This window comes from Lissotriton vulgaris, chromosome 6 (assembly GCF_964263255.1).
Source record: "Lissotriton vulgaris chromosome 6, aLisVul1.2, whole genome shotgun sequence".
Lineage (NCBI taxonomy): Eukaryota > Metazoa > Chordata > Amphibia > Caudata > Salamandridae > Lissotriton > Lissotriton vulgaris.
The window spans coordinates 793,487,742-793,502,834 of NC_141694.1; positions in this window are offsets into that span (position 1 = coordinate 793,487,742).

Here is a 15,093-nt window from a genome sequence, read left to right on the forward strand (position 1 = left end):
AAGGACTTAGTGAAATAGAAGGGCTTGTTGCTGGTAGCGTGGATGGTAACTTTTATAGACAGGTATATAGCTTTTGAGGGCTTATGGGGAATAGGTAGGTCAGTTCTGGGTGGAGTGAATGAGTTCGTTGTTTGTAAAAATGAATACTTTTCCCTACTTACATGTGCTTTTTGTTATTAACATTATTATTATTATTTTGATAAGATATTAGAATGCTGAGAACTCCACTTAAGACTATGAGGTTTCTCAGGGCTAACAAAGGCTGGTATAAGCCATCTGTTCTGACATTCCAATGTTTGCCTTTTTGTTTCTCCCTTTTTAAATTAGAACATTCTACCTTCAGTGGGAGTAATGTTCTAATAGCCTAATAGCCCTTTTGTCTTGGACTATACCAGGTATTAAAGGCCCTCTGACTCGTTATGGGCCTTCACCTGTGATTTGGGCCTTTCATTCAGGTCCAGAACCTGTAACAGTAGTCCCGCTTCCTGGTATTCTATCTAGTCCACCCTCTCCTTAATCTGAGATCCCTTACTAGGATAAGCACAAAGCAGGACACCAGTATACCTTCATGAAATCAGTGGTTAAAAACTGATGATGCATGAATTTATCTTTGGCTCTCCCCTTTGTTACCTGAGAGTAACCAACCTCAAATTAGTAATAGTAATGTCTCTATACTACTCTACCCTCTGCATTAAGTCATCATCATTCACCACTGATGAAGAATACTACTTACAGCAACCCATGAAATACAGCTGTGTTTATATTATGCATACTTCAAAGTATTATCCAAACCCAATCCAACCACCTCCTCCTTCTAGCTCTTACTTGAACAAAACAGTATTATGTGCCACATTTGCTTTCACCTGATGTTATTGACATAGTGACTTTTCCAAATAGACTAACTACTGCTGGCTCCAATAACCCCAAACAGGAAAGTCCTCAAAGGAAAAGCAAGGTTCTTCTTATTCAGAAAGGTGAACCAGCAAAGAGTATTCCCCTTCTGCAATATGACACTAAAAGGAAAAACAGAGTGAATGAAAAATCCTAGGTAAATTTCAGCACAAAACAGTGTGAGTGTTATTTATTAAAGTAAGGGACATATTTATGAGAAGTTTGAGTCATGCTTTCACCATGCAACATGGTACATGCACAAACCTCGACAATTGATTTTTGAAGACACGCAAATCCACTTTGCGTGGCTCTAAGTGGCTTCATAAATCTGGAGTAAGGCAACCCAACACAATTGCTAAATTGCTTTACTCTGCCCTGGGCAGGTGTTCCATGAGAGTTATGAAAAGTCCATAATAATCAGGACACAGGAGGCGGTATAGCATTAAACAAGGGTAGTTTCATTTCTTGAAGATACCAGGAACAAGACCCCAGCCACAGCTGGCCGCTGTCAGATCGTTCTCCTCACCGGGCGCTCTGCTTAGAAAGCTCACCGCTGTGACATTCTAAGTGATGTCACAGTGGTGCCAACCAAAGAGTCAGCCTGCCAGGAGGTGGCGGAAAAGGGGTGAGCTTCTCCCGTGGGTGGAAGATACCACACATCCCCCTCCCTCCAAAACATAAGAACAAAATCATACAGAGTATAACAAAACAGTGTAATACACATCGTGACTGGAAAATGATACATAAACCACACGCAACAGGGAGATCTTCACTTGGTGACATATTGCTCCAAATACTTGGGGCGGATAACCTCCCTGCAGCTCGACCTGCGAGTAAAGTGGTCCGGTCCCGAATTGCTCGTCTCAGATGGGTCTCCCTTGGAGTGTGATTCATGCTCACCCCTTGACCAGTCATCGTCATGTGCTGTGGGAGTGATATATCTCACCACACTCCCCAAATTCCAAATCTTCCCTTCTTGTGTCTTCACAGCATTATTAAATATTTTCACAATCTTAGTGGGTCTAGAAAACTCAGACCAATCTGCTCTGCCAGTGGGTGCTTTAATCTTGACCACATCACCAACTTTAAACTCAACTTCTTTAACTGAGTGCAGTTTATCAAACCTGGTTTTCCTGTCCCTCACAGCTTTGCATTCTCTGTCGCTCCACTTGGAATCTCTACAGTGACCCGTCCAACGTTTGTGCCACCCCATCCACCCTGGTACCAGCCTTGAGTTAGGTCTTCTCGCTCTCAATAATTCAAAAGGGGTGACACCTTTGGTTTGGTGAGGGGTAAGCCTGTAGGCCTCCAGACGTTTCATCACCTCATCTTTCCACCCCAACCCACTAGCCCTTGCTAGTTGGATCCCTTCCTTGATGGTTCTATTAAATCGTTCAACCATCCCATTGGTCTCAGGGTGATATAGTGCGCACTTCTTGTGTGTAATCCCACTGTTTTCCAGGAACTCTTCCATTTCTTTGGAGCAGGTTTGCACGCCATTGTCAGTTAATATGGTACTGGGTAACCCTTCCCTGAGAAACACTTCTTGAGGAAGTCAATCACTACCCTAGTTGTGATTTCTGACACAAATTTTATCTCCGTCCACCTTGAATACAAATCTACAAGCACCAGGATGTAAGGTGTCCGATGTTCACCTGTGAGTGGGCCCACTATGTCTAACGCCACATCCACCCATGGACCTACAGGGAGTTCCCTGCACTGCATTGGAGGTGTGTGGTGTTTTAGAATCTTGTCACTGGCGGAGCACGGTATGCAGTCTCTTACTTCCCTCTCAATCTCAATGTCCATGCTGGGCCACCAGTAGTCTGCACGCAACCTTTGCTTTGTTTTGGTTATCCTCAAGTGCCCTTCGTGTGCTAGATTGACTAGGCGGTTTCTTAAGATCTCAGGTGGGACCAACCTCGTGCCCCTGAACAGACAGTCGTCGGTAACTGATAGTTCATTCCTGACCATCCAAAACGGTCTCAGTGTCTCATCTTGTTTGTCTCTGTCTTTCCAACCTCCCTTAGTTCTCACGCACACTTCTCTTAGTAATACATTGTATCTTAGAGTCTCTTTCCAGCTTTCTTCTTCAATGGCTCCTTGCGTGACCATACACACCTTTTCCGCCTGCATCTCCTTCTCATCCTCAATTTCCTGCTCTGTGCCGATGAGCCCTCCATTCGACTCCTTGACCAGGTGTGACAGACAGTCCGCTGCTAGGTTTCTCACTCCCGGCACGTATTCAACATCGAACGTGTATTCCTGGAGGTTCACCACCCAACGTCATATCCTGCTTGAAATGGAGTCCAGTCCTTTCCTACTGAATACTTCGACCAGAGGCTTGTGATCTGTCCTCAAGTTAAACCTCGTTCCCCACACAAAGTCTCTGAATTTGCCCATGGCCCAATGTGCCACCAGTGCTTCCTTCTTGATCACCGAGTAGTTTACTTCTGCCTCGCGGAGCGATCTTGATGCAAACGCTATAGTCTCCTTGCCTTTTTCACCCTTCTGCGTGAGGATTGCTCCCAGACCTTTCGAACTTGCGTCGGTGGTCAGCACAGTCTTCCTCTTTGGTATGTAAGATTTAAGATTCAAAGCTTCTGCCAATGCCCTTTTTGTGTCTTCAAATTCGTTTTGACACTCCTCACTCCAATCGAAGACTGCTCCTTTCTTAAGCAGGTTGCGTATGGCAAATGTGCGTCTTGCAAAATTTTGTACGAACTTGCTATAAAACTCTAACATCCCCATGAATGATTTTATCTCCTCTTTGTTCTTAGGTGGAGAGAGGTTGATGATAGTGTTTTCTAGCTCCGTCTTCAGACAAATTCCCTCTGCAGATATTTTATGACCCAGGAAATCTATTTCGGCACAGCCAATCTTGCATTTCTCTTTCTTTACAGTGAGTCCCTGTTCTATGAACCTCTCCTATACTTTCCTTAATCTACATCCATGTTGTGTCTCATTCTCCACAAAAATCAGAACGTCATCCTGGTAGCACATGACTCCAGGTATGCCTTTGAGCAAATTACTCATTATTCTTTGGAACACTGCCGAGGCAGAGACCAGCCCGAATGGCATCCTCTTAAATTTGAATGCCCCCATGGGCGTGATGAACACCGTAAGTTCTTGGGAGTCAGGGTGGAGTTTAACCTGGTGATAGGCTGAGGCCAGGTCTAGTGTGGTAAATATCTTCGCTCCCTCCAGCGTGCACATCATTTGTGAGATATTTGGAAGTGGAAACTTATCCACAATGATCTCCTTGTTCAGCTCTCTAAGATCAATGCATAGCCGAACCGAGCCATCTCTGTCTTCTTGGCTGCGACTATTGGTGCCAACCATTCTGTGGCTTTAATTGGTTCTATTACCTTCAATCTGCATAGTCTATCCAATTCTTCCTTCACTGCTTCCTGTATGGCAATGGGGGGGGGGGGATCCTGACCTTGGCTGCCACGGACTTGGCATTCTCCTTGAGCTTAATTTTATGGGAATAGTTTCTTAGGCACCCTAGGTCCTCGGCAAAGACCTCTTTGTACTCCTCCTCTATCCCCGTCCTAGCTCTCCCCACTTCCTGTACCAGTATCTGGGGATCCTTGGTTGGATTGAGGTATATGCCCAATTCCTTTTGTGCTTGCCACCCCAGAATGTTATCCCCTTTTCTAGACATGTAGACCTTTGTAGCCGTTACTCTGTCTTTGTAGCAAACCGTGCCCCAAAAGTAAACTTTCATACCTATGGGCTGCCCCCCATACCCTCCGGGTCCACGTCCACCCTTTGTGCCCCCCCATCCACCCTGGTTCCAGCCTTGAGTTTGGTCTTCTCGCTCTCAATAATTCAAAAGGGGTGACACCTGTGGTTTGGTGAGGGGTAAGCCTGTAGGCCTGCAAACGTTTCAGCAACTCCCATGGATTTTGACGCTTTCCCAGATTTACAAGGGCTTGTAAACCTAGGGATGTGCCAAAATAGTAAGGCTTCCCAGGGGAGGCATAACGAGGAGAAATATCTTTATTTCTCCTCATTGTTTCCTCTTTCTATGTGTGCTGCATTTTGCAGCACACATAGAAAGAGGAAAATGCCTTTTAGGATTGTTTGTGCAGGAAGTTGCTCCTTTCTTTTTTTGTTTTTTTAGATCAACAATAAATATAATTGGCACCAATCTAAAAAAAAAATAATAAACTCAAGGGTAAATAAAATCCATACATAAGTCAAGTTACTCTGATAACAAATGATTAGAGTGAGAGATGTTAACATAGTGTAAAAATTGTGAACAATGAACGTGATGTGTAAAATGTGTAACAATACTTGTAGAAAGCAAGCTTGCACCATTACGGTTCCTCTTAGTCAGTGTGAGCCATGAGTGGATAAAGCAGACTTGTAGAAATAAAAGAAAGATGTACAGTTGAATTACTTTAAGTTGCAGAAACAAGACACAGACGCAACCTATTCATGAGGAGACTGCTTCAAGACCGCTGGAAGGCTCCCTGTCCTCGGTGCCAGGTCTCAGTTGCACATATAACTAAAGAGAAATAATGTCCAGTCCGTTTGTGAAAGTTTTCAGCAATAGAGCAAGCTTGTGCTATTCTATTGTAAACATAGGGCATCATAAAACCACATGATATACACATTGTTCAGCATCCATTTGCACAAATACCTTTAACATCACTTACGACATTACTACTGAAGTTGCCCCTTCCTGAACAAAAACATCCTGCTAAAATACAGTCACCATTGCACCAGTTGCAAGGGTGCCTGCATTGGCGCTAAGCTGCTAAAACCACACCAGCGCTTGAGGAAAGGACAGGAAAGTGCTGCATTGGTTAATGCACATTCCTGTCCTTTCCCTGTGAAGCAGGGCAGAGCAGCAAAGTGACTTACTGTGTTGCCCTGCAACACAAAACTCATAAACATGCCCTCAAGGGTGCTATTATTTCTAAAGAGAAGATTACTGTGGAACAGAAGAATCCTCAGGTACAATTATTCTCCATAAATAATGGAAGAAAATGCACACTACCTAGCGCCGGCCTACCGTTGGTATAAGTGATTCTCTGCATTATGATGTCTTTTTCTGTGCTGGTAAGAGAAATAGTGTGGGCAAATTAGTATATTTAGTAACCTCATTCTGTATCAATTTAGTGTTGTATACACATCTGCACCAGCAAGTGTGAGATTTGTTGACACTAGAAATAGATAATAGCAAAATAGATGTCTCAGCTGAGGGAAGGTGGTTAGTGTTTGAATGATTGGATAGATATGGGGAATTATGGAAAACTTTAGGGAGACAAACACAGCAAGTTCGTTAGCGTGGAATATATGTCATGCAAGAAAGATGACAGTTTAGTTAACCTACCCAGTCTTTAGCAGCAAACAGACTCGCAAGTTAATTATAGATATCTAGGCTGATGTCCAAAATGGCAACGATACACACATTTCAGAATATTTATAATAAAAGTTAAGAAAAATGACACTGTATACAATTAAGGCAACTGTATTATTCTGACTTGTACTTCTTAAGAGCAGAGGTAAACCGCAGAATAGGATTGCCATGGAGTTTCAATGTGTTTGTAAAATAAAGGGTCTGTAAATTAAAGAAAAGAAAATTACAATATTTAAAAGTCAAGATAAACGTGTGAGGAGTCAGAAAGTGCAGAGCATAGACTAGCATTCTATTAACTAAGGGTCAACATAGTACCAATAATCCCAGACAATTAGCTGCACATACTTTAAATGATTCATAACGCAATCAATAAAAACGTTTAGCTGTGCCTCTCATCATCATGTCCACCATGACCATTTAGGATTTACCACTTGAGCCACTAGTCTGCATCATTATAAATCACTCACTCCTTTCCATTTCCAGGCCAAAGGAGTAGACCTCTCTCAGTCCTCTGTTTCCATAGAAGTAGATAGATATTGGTCCTTCTTCCACATGTTGTTGTGGAGGCTTGCAGATTTTATTCCTTCCAAAAAGAGACAGACATTTTGAACAAAAAATAAGAATAATTTTAATCTTAGTCTAGAAAAGGAAGCAAGAGGTTCTGGAGTTAAAGTACCGAAATGCTGATCAGGTAACACTGCTCTTGAATTGTATGATCACCCAAGCTTGACATATCAAGTGCAGCTAAGCTGAACCCGCCTTATCCATCACACAAATCATCATTTGGCATCTACTGAAGCAAGTTACCTTTTCCAAGTACAGTGTCTGTCTGCCTATGCCTTTTCTTATCCCTTGGGAATGGAATATATGAGCTGTACACACCTTTGCCTCCTCAGTTACAGCTGAGCACGGGAATGCATGTGTAAGCATGAGGTTCAGGCTTCCTACTGTTGCAGTAAATAGTCTAGAGGTGTCCATTGCTGACTTAGATAACATCGATTGTTCACTGCAAAGTCTACAGCTGAACTTAAGGTTGAATCTGTTTTCTTTCGTTATCACTGACCGTCACCACTCAATGACCAGGCCAAAATGGCTGTGTCCCCTTGATTGTTTATCACTGCCATGCAAACTGGTCCATTTAAGTTTAGTTATAATAGCTATGCACCAAATATAAAATTAAAATCTCTTTCTGCTCTTCTTTTCTTTTTTAGAACATACTTTTCTGTTATTGTTTATTTTTTGACCCTGAAAGCAGAGTTCATTCTCAAATAAAGGGTGGTCCTTCAGAAGGGTGATGTTCCGCTAGTTCCCCTGGATGTTGACCCATGCCCTTAGCCAGCGCCGAGACGCCTACGGGTATTCGCCGCGCTTTAAAAATGTCAATAAATAAATAAATAAATAAACTTGCCACATTTGTGATTTCTAAGAAATGTTCCTCATCCATGGTTGTGTCTTTTGGAGCCCTATAATTTTTATGTAAGCCATGCTTATTCATTTTAATTATTTTCAGTCTTTATTCTTTTTGGAGAGAGGGACAGGTCCTTCTGACCAAGACAGTTGCCCCAGCTGGACTAAACTGTACTCCAATTACATACTGGCTACAGAACACGCAAGATATTTTATTGCTAGCTCATAGGGTCTGGCAAGACTCCTTCTTCCTATTTTAATAAGTCAACAGCTATTGAAGCAAGTAGACTTCTGAATGGCCATCCAAGTAGTCTTGTACCATCTTCCCCATCATCATAGTTGTGGATATTGTCTATTATGAAGCTGCCAGTGCCTGGGCGCTTAGTTTAAGTCCTTGATTAGTCATAAACTAACCTATTACAGGTTTTGGAAGTAAACGTAATGCTGTTTTTGCTGCTGTAGGTTTAGTAGCAGGCAACTGTGTTATAACTGGCAAGTGCGCTCCAGAGTTTGAAGGCAGAACTTCACTTCTGCTATGAGTTCAAAGTTGCAATTGTTTACTTCCAGGTAACTCTCTTTCCTGACAATCCAGTTCATGTAAATGGAGACACTCATTGAAGAAAAAGAAATGAACATTGGGCGCACTTTCTGTAACGTAAAGCCAGTATTGTAGTGCTGATGTAGCCTTTGGAAGATATAGGGCCATATGTATCAAGCAAAATTGAATCCGCAAAGCCGAAATTCGGCGTTTGCGAATGCAATTTTGCCAAATGGTATGTATTAAGGCAAAATAAGGAATTGCAAAATTTGCGATTCCTCATTTTGCAATTGCATTTAAGCATTTGCAAATTTTGCGATTCCTTAAATACAATGTAAGAAGCACCAAAAAAGTGCAATTTGGCCTTAAGGAATCACAAATTACCACCAACTTTAAGTTGGTGGTAATTTGCGATTTCTTTGAAAAATGCACTTTTTTGCATTTTTCAAAGTGCAATGTGAAGCACATACATGCCCTTAGGGCATGTATGTGCGCCACATGTGCACACATGCTTATTTCAGGGGTGCAACAGGGTGTCCTTTTGACACCCCTGCACCCTTGAAATTGCATTCTCAATTTGTGATTCGCTAATTGCTAATCGCAAACTCAGAATGTCTTCCCAGTCATTCCTGTGGGCCTCTAGGCCCATAGGAATGAATGGGGAGGTATTCCTTATTTGCGATTCGCAATTAAGGAATATGTAGGATTTGCAAAATTTATTGCCAATCCTACGTGCATAGCATTTTGCAATTCTCAAATACCGATTCGCAAAAAATCGCTATATGAGAATCTCAAAATGTCTTCTTGATACATATGGCCCATTGTCTCTTTCTGCATCAATGACATTTGTGTATGGTTGTTCCACATTTTGCAAATAAACCTGCAGCCTGTGCAACAATAGAATGACATGGCTCATTGTAGAATCCCCTTTTTTATTTCCCATGTCAAGATCTCAAAAGGCAGCATCATTTGTGAGAGAGGCACTCCACTAGCCCCCATTTCTCAACCTCCTTTGCCTTGACTTTGACAATTGCATCCTCTCCACTTTGTAGTATGTATTCATTGATAGACATATACTACTCAAACAGGCACTGCAGCATAAAGAATGTGGAGTTGCAACGGGTTGGGATCTCCAGTATTATGGCTTTTGAAGGGACTCTAATAGCTTACCAAACGATACTCAGCTGCTTTCAGACTTTAAAGGAATGACTGAAGTGAGTGCAAAATCTGCAAAAGGTGACCATTATGTTGCATGTCATGTTATGTTTATTGATGACATTTTGCACAATTAGGTTGAAGCAATGAACTAAACATAGGACTCTCTTTCAGCTGGGTCTTTGGCACTATAACTGCCATTGTCACTGGTATTAAATTCTTCCAGTATTTTGGCAGCTGTATGTGAATTCTCCATGGAGAACATTGCAACCATTACATGCTGCTGAATACCTTGAAAAGCATAAGCAACAGTAAGACAAGTGACTAAGCTTTGCTTAAACCCCTTGAAAGATACACCGTGTGAAGTGATGCACTTGCAGTCTGTGGAATGACAACTGGTCCACATGTCTGTTGCGAGGTGGATGAATTGAACAGCACTCTCCTACATTGCTATGCTAACCATAACCAGAACATGTGACGTGATGGTGCAGTACTAGCAAAGCAACAGTTCAAAAATAGGTGTGGCTTGGTACCTTCCATTTTGGACAGAGGGTCGCCACAAATTCAAGAAACCCATAACATTTTGGCCACCTTCCCACTGTATAAATGGATGAGTTCATGGCACAGCAACTCATTGCTGAACATGGATTTGATAGTGGATTGTTGTGGCAGTTGTTTCTTTTGTGAAGATACCACCAAACCATGTGCCCCACAGGTTGCAGGTAGGCTGCTTGGATGCTCTGGGGTGACTACTTTATCCCATTTTTTCTTGTACTATACAGAGATTATTGCAGTAATGAGTAGCAGAGATAGGGCTTCTTCGTGAAACAGTGACATCTTCTTTATCCTTATCACAATGTCTTCTCTCATGGTATCAGCTGTCCTTTTCAGAAACAGTTTCCACATAATTGTATGATGTTTTTTTAGAGGGGCCAATTTGCCTCAATACCGTAATGGCCACCTGGCTTCCCACAACGCACTGTTGTACTAACAAACTATACAATCTGCAATGTGCTCCTCCTGTGGCCTATGGGTAAAGATGTCCCACATGTGGGAGGAGAGCTTCCTTATAGAACCAAAGCTAGAAGTTAGTTGGGTTTTCTTTTCCCTATGGCGAGCTGCGCTAGGAATGGTAGTTGCGTAAGTATTAGGGTACTTGAAAAGGTGAAAGCAGGTGATATTGAAGGTACTACAAGAATTAGATCAGGTTCAATACACATGATTTGCAATTCCTTTGTGCCAATCTCCACATGAACTATTACTGGTGTGTTTTGCTCACTTCTGAGGCTTTTGGCATCTTTTGTGTTCCATTGCCTTCCAGGGTGGAGTTGGAGTCCGAAACGTGTCACGAAAATCTGATGGGGGCTCGGAAAAGATTGGGGAGCACTGCTTCTTCTCTTCGTAGGAGATAGTGATTCAATGTATCTAATGGAAGAGCAGGCACAACATCATGCTCTTTTGCATAAGAACAACTTCCTGCTATGCATCGACCTCCAGAAAATCAGGTATTACAGACTACAATTGATTTTGAGTTTCCTCTGAAGAAGATTTGGTTTGCTGCTTAGAAAATTCGATTTTGGATTCAATGTTCACAGCCATGACTGTAGACACAGAAGGAGACATGGAAAGCAAAGACAAAATGGGCCACACACACACATACTGACTCTAAAAAATTATTGTAAATAGCTACATAGTCTGCAAAAAAGGAGACGGGTCGAACAAAGACAGAATAGCCACCTGTGACGCCAGGACGGCCCACTCGTAATGTGAAGTGTGGGGCGGGGGGGGGGACACACAAAAAAAAAGAATTATAAAGAAAGACAAATGCATTGACCTGCTCTGACGGCCGCCCCCTTCCTCCTGTTCTTCTCCTCCCGGACGTCCAGGAACTGCTTCACACTGTTCAGTGTGCTTCTCCCAGCATGTTAGCAGCACTGGGACTGGTCTGAGGGTCTTTGTTCGGCACTCAGACATAGACTGAGAGCCTCTGTTGGTTTCTCCACCCAGCTGTACAACGCAGCTAGGTGTAGAAAGGTGAAGTGCTCAGTGCCCACCACTACCCCCTTCTCCCTGGTGCTGCAACTGCAGCATCAGTGTAGGTGGCCACGCCCCTCCCTCAGCACACAGTTCCAGGCTGCAGGAAGAAAAAGAAAATTATAAAAAGGTTTTATTATCATTTTACTTTTGTCCTTTGCCTCTGCTGACTTTTAGCAAGGGGGTGTGGGGGGGGGCGACGCTCCTCCACCCTAACGGAGGAGCCGCCCCTGTGTGATGCATGCACAAAAACACTCTGGCTTCACAAAATAGAAGCCGCCACATGGCTAGCAAACAATGAAGCATGGAGAACAAAGAGAACATACATGCTTGTGACACACACACATACACACCTAGACACACACACACAAAGGGAGCATGTTTATCGCTAGAGGAGCCCTCTAATAAGATGCGGGGAGGAGGAGGTGCTCGCCTATTAACGGCTGAGGAGCCGGTCCATTGTAGACCTGCTACTCCTGATTGCTCTGAGGATACAGCCAACAGCTTATAGGATTACCAACCTCCCTCTACTGATGAAGCCATGTCAGTACTACACATGCTATGTATCAATAACAGTTTCTAAAAGTATTGAGAGTTGTCCTTTCTCTTCACTTATGCACACCCCCATACAGAGTCTGGAAAGGCCTACAGAGTAGGAAAGATGACACTCTAGTAGGAAAGGTGGCATCATAGTACCAAACGGGACACCATGGTATGAAAGGTGTCTCTTCTGTAATAAACGTGAATATTTTGGCATGGAAAGTCACTCATTACGACTAAAAGTGACGTTTGAGTAAGAAAAGTGACTCTATGGTATGAAAGGTTATTTTTCTGTAGTAAACATGATGCCTTTGTATTAAAACTGACGCTTTACTAATAACCCTGGCGCCTGAGTGGAAAGAGCTTCGGCTGGAAGCCAGGATTCAAAGGCAAACCGTCAAAAACAATGCTATGACCATAGTGTAACTAGCCACTTGGATATTTGTCTAGCGAAGGGTTAGAAAAAAAAGATCTTTGAGTTGTAAAATTGATGCATACGTCGAAAAGGTGATGCAGCCACATAGAAATGATGCAATGGCTCAGCCATGCTGCAAACCAGAAAGTGTGAAGTTTCTTTCACTTTTACTTACTGTTTTTTATTCTGTGCTGGCTGGTTGAGGTGTTTGGCGCTTGCTGGAGAGTTTGGTGGTGTTTCCTGCTCTTGATTGCATCTGTGCTTTCTCTGTTGTGTCCCTAAATTGTCACTTTTGTCCTGTAATTGTAGTTTGTGTTGCTTTTGTGTAGTGTATTGTGGGGTTTTGTCTCAATAGGGGTTAATAGTTATAGGGGTAGCGTGAATGGACAGTGTTTTTGTAGTTGGGGTTAGGGTGACTAGTGAGTGTACAGGGATCAGGGGCAGGGCCAAGAACCTGACGGAGAAGCTGTTTGGGTACCTGCTGTGGCTGTTAGTGAAGTACCTGCCTAATATGATTGGAAGTGGAAGCAGCGTAACCCAGGGCTCGACAACTCAAGAGAGGCGGCACCAGTAGGAGAAGGTGCACTTTCATATGTCCAGACCTTTGGGTGTCAATTGGACCGTCCCCCAATATAAGCACGGGTGGGCCGATATTGTCAGCCGGGAACAGGATTCCTTGGATCATCAGGGGATTGAAGTTTGTGGAGCTGTCGGTAAGTTCCCATATGCTCTGAACTTGTAGCTGTTTGGCTGTATCAAAATCCTCTTACCGGTTTTGTAATTGGAAGGGCCAGACATGTATAGAGGTTACTATGGCATGACACGGGCGAACTCACTTACAGTCACTGATCATGACACAGGAGCCTGTTCACATGGTTATTACAATAGCCAAAGCTGATCATGCAGCACATGGAAGGCCCGTAGGTATTGTGTGACCCATCCCGCACTGTTCAGAGAGTATTGTCACAAGGCCTGCTAAGGCATTACTGACTCGGAACTGTGTGAGCCACTCGTCATATATGTTGCAGGGGAGTGCCATCACATGAGGCCACAGTTTGGACAGGTGTCTGAGAACCCCTCCCCCATAAATGGTCACACATATGTATCTGTTACATAAAAATATCCTAATATCTTTATGAATCTGTATGGGCCTTGATTGAACATTGTTCATTTACAGTACACTGGTCATATGTAAGGAGCTAAGTGAAGAAAACAAGTTACTTACCTGTAACTTTGGTTCCCCAGTATTGGTAACTTTCATAGATTCCCATGCTTTTGTATCATTCCCAGTCGTCGGAATGGGAGTCTCGGTAACAAAAATACCATAGCAGTAGGTACAAAAGAGAAACAAAAAGGCCTAGGCCTCATTCCCTTTTGTCTTTCACAAAAGACAAGGGAGACCCTACTCACAAGGAACCAGGGCAGACAGTTATATCAAGAACAATGGTTCCAGTGGTGTAATCAAAAATAATAACACTTAGTTATATTGCTCAATGGCGATAAATATTACTACTGAGGATTGAGGATGGCAGAAAGAAGAAGCACACTCACAAGTATATATATTCTTCTCTCGTTTTTGCTTTATAGTACAAATATCATATTGAAATATGTCATACAGAATAGTTCATACAAAAAGACATAAACAATACATAAAAGTGCGATGTGTCCCAAGTGTATCAAAACAACCAAACTAACAATACACAAAACATAAGTACTCTAAAGGCACAGTGGTTTCTAAATGAATACATATACTGGAAAAAGACCCAAAATAGATATTGTAATTATTATGAGTGAATCTACACAATCGTAGGCACTCTGTTTGGGGGTTCTATTCCACGTAGCATCGACGGCGTTTCGACCCTTTGGGGTGGGGGTCTCGTCAGGACAGGAAAATGAAGGACATCTAAAATTAAAGGTACGAAGGGGCTGTGAGTAAACTGTATGACAGTTGTATATATTTTGATAATTATTTGGAAAATAGGGACCTAAATACCTGATTTCTATTTCTATGATCACCCATGCGTGGTAAAAGGAAGAAAAGGATTCACACACTTACAAGTGACCCAGCCGGGCACTGTTGGATTTGTCGAAAGAGAAAGGGAAACAAGAGAGCAATTGGTGAGAAATTATTGCCATCTAAGTAGTTCAAGAGAAGGAGCACCGTGTCTAGATTTAGTACTTACCACTTGTAGTGGTCAGGGAATACGCAATATGTAGCGCAAGGCAATTGTATTAAAATCTTGTGGTAATGTCGGTTACACCTGATGGAGTAATGGACACCCTAGTTACATTGCGTTTACAAATCGTCATACTTGCAACCCTTTAGCATAACAATTTTAATTGATTACCTGCAATGGGTGTGTCATGGATAGGATATCTCAATGGTATCCGATTCTTTGTACCAATGATTACATCAGACGAGGGTAATGTCTGTATCAATGTTTATATGAGGATAGTACCTATTTCAATAAAAAGGGGGGACTTGTTACATATGATATGCGAAGCATTCTTACCACATATCGCAATAGAAAGGGATTTTAACACGATGTAATGGGACGTACCTCACTGCTGCAGAGCTCGATCGTGTCTTACAGCTTCCCGCTTCCGTGTCTCGCTCCTCACGCTCCCGCTCTACTAGTTCGTGTAAGACCTCACCGCGCGAGTTAGGAAAACTCGAGCGCGGTCAGATCAATGAATCGATGGCTGAACCCATGATTCCTGGGGTCAATTGCTTAGAAA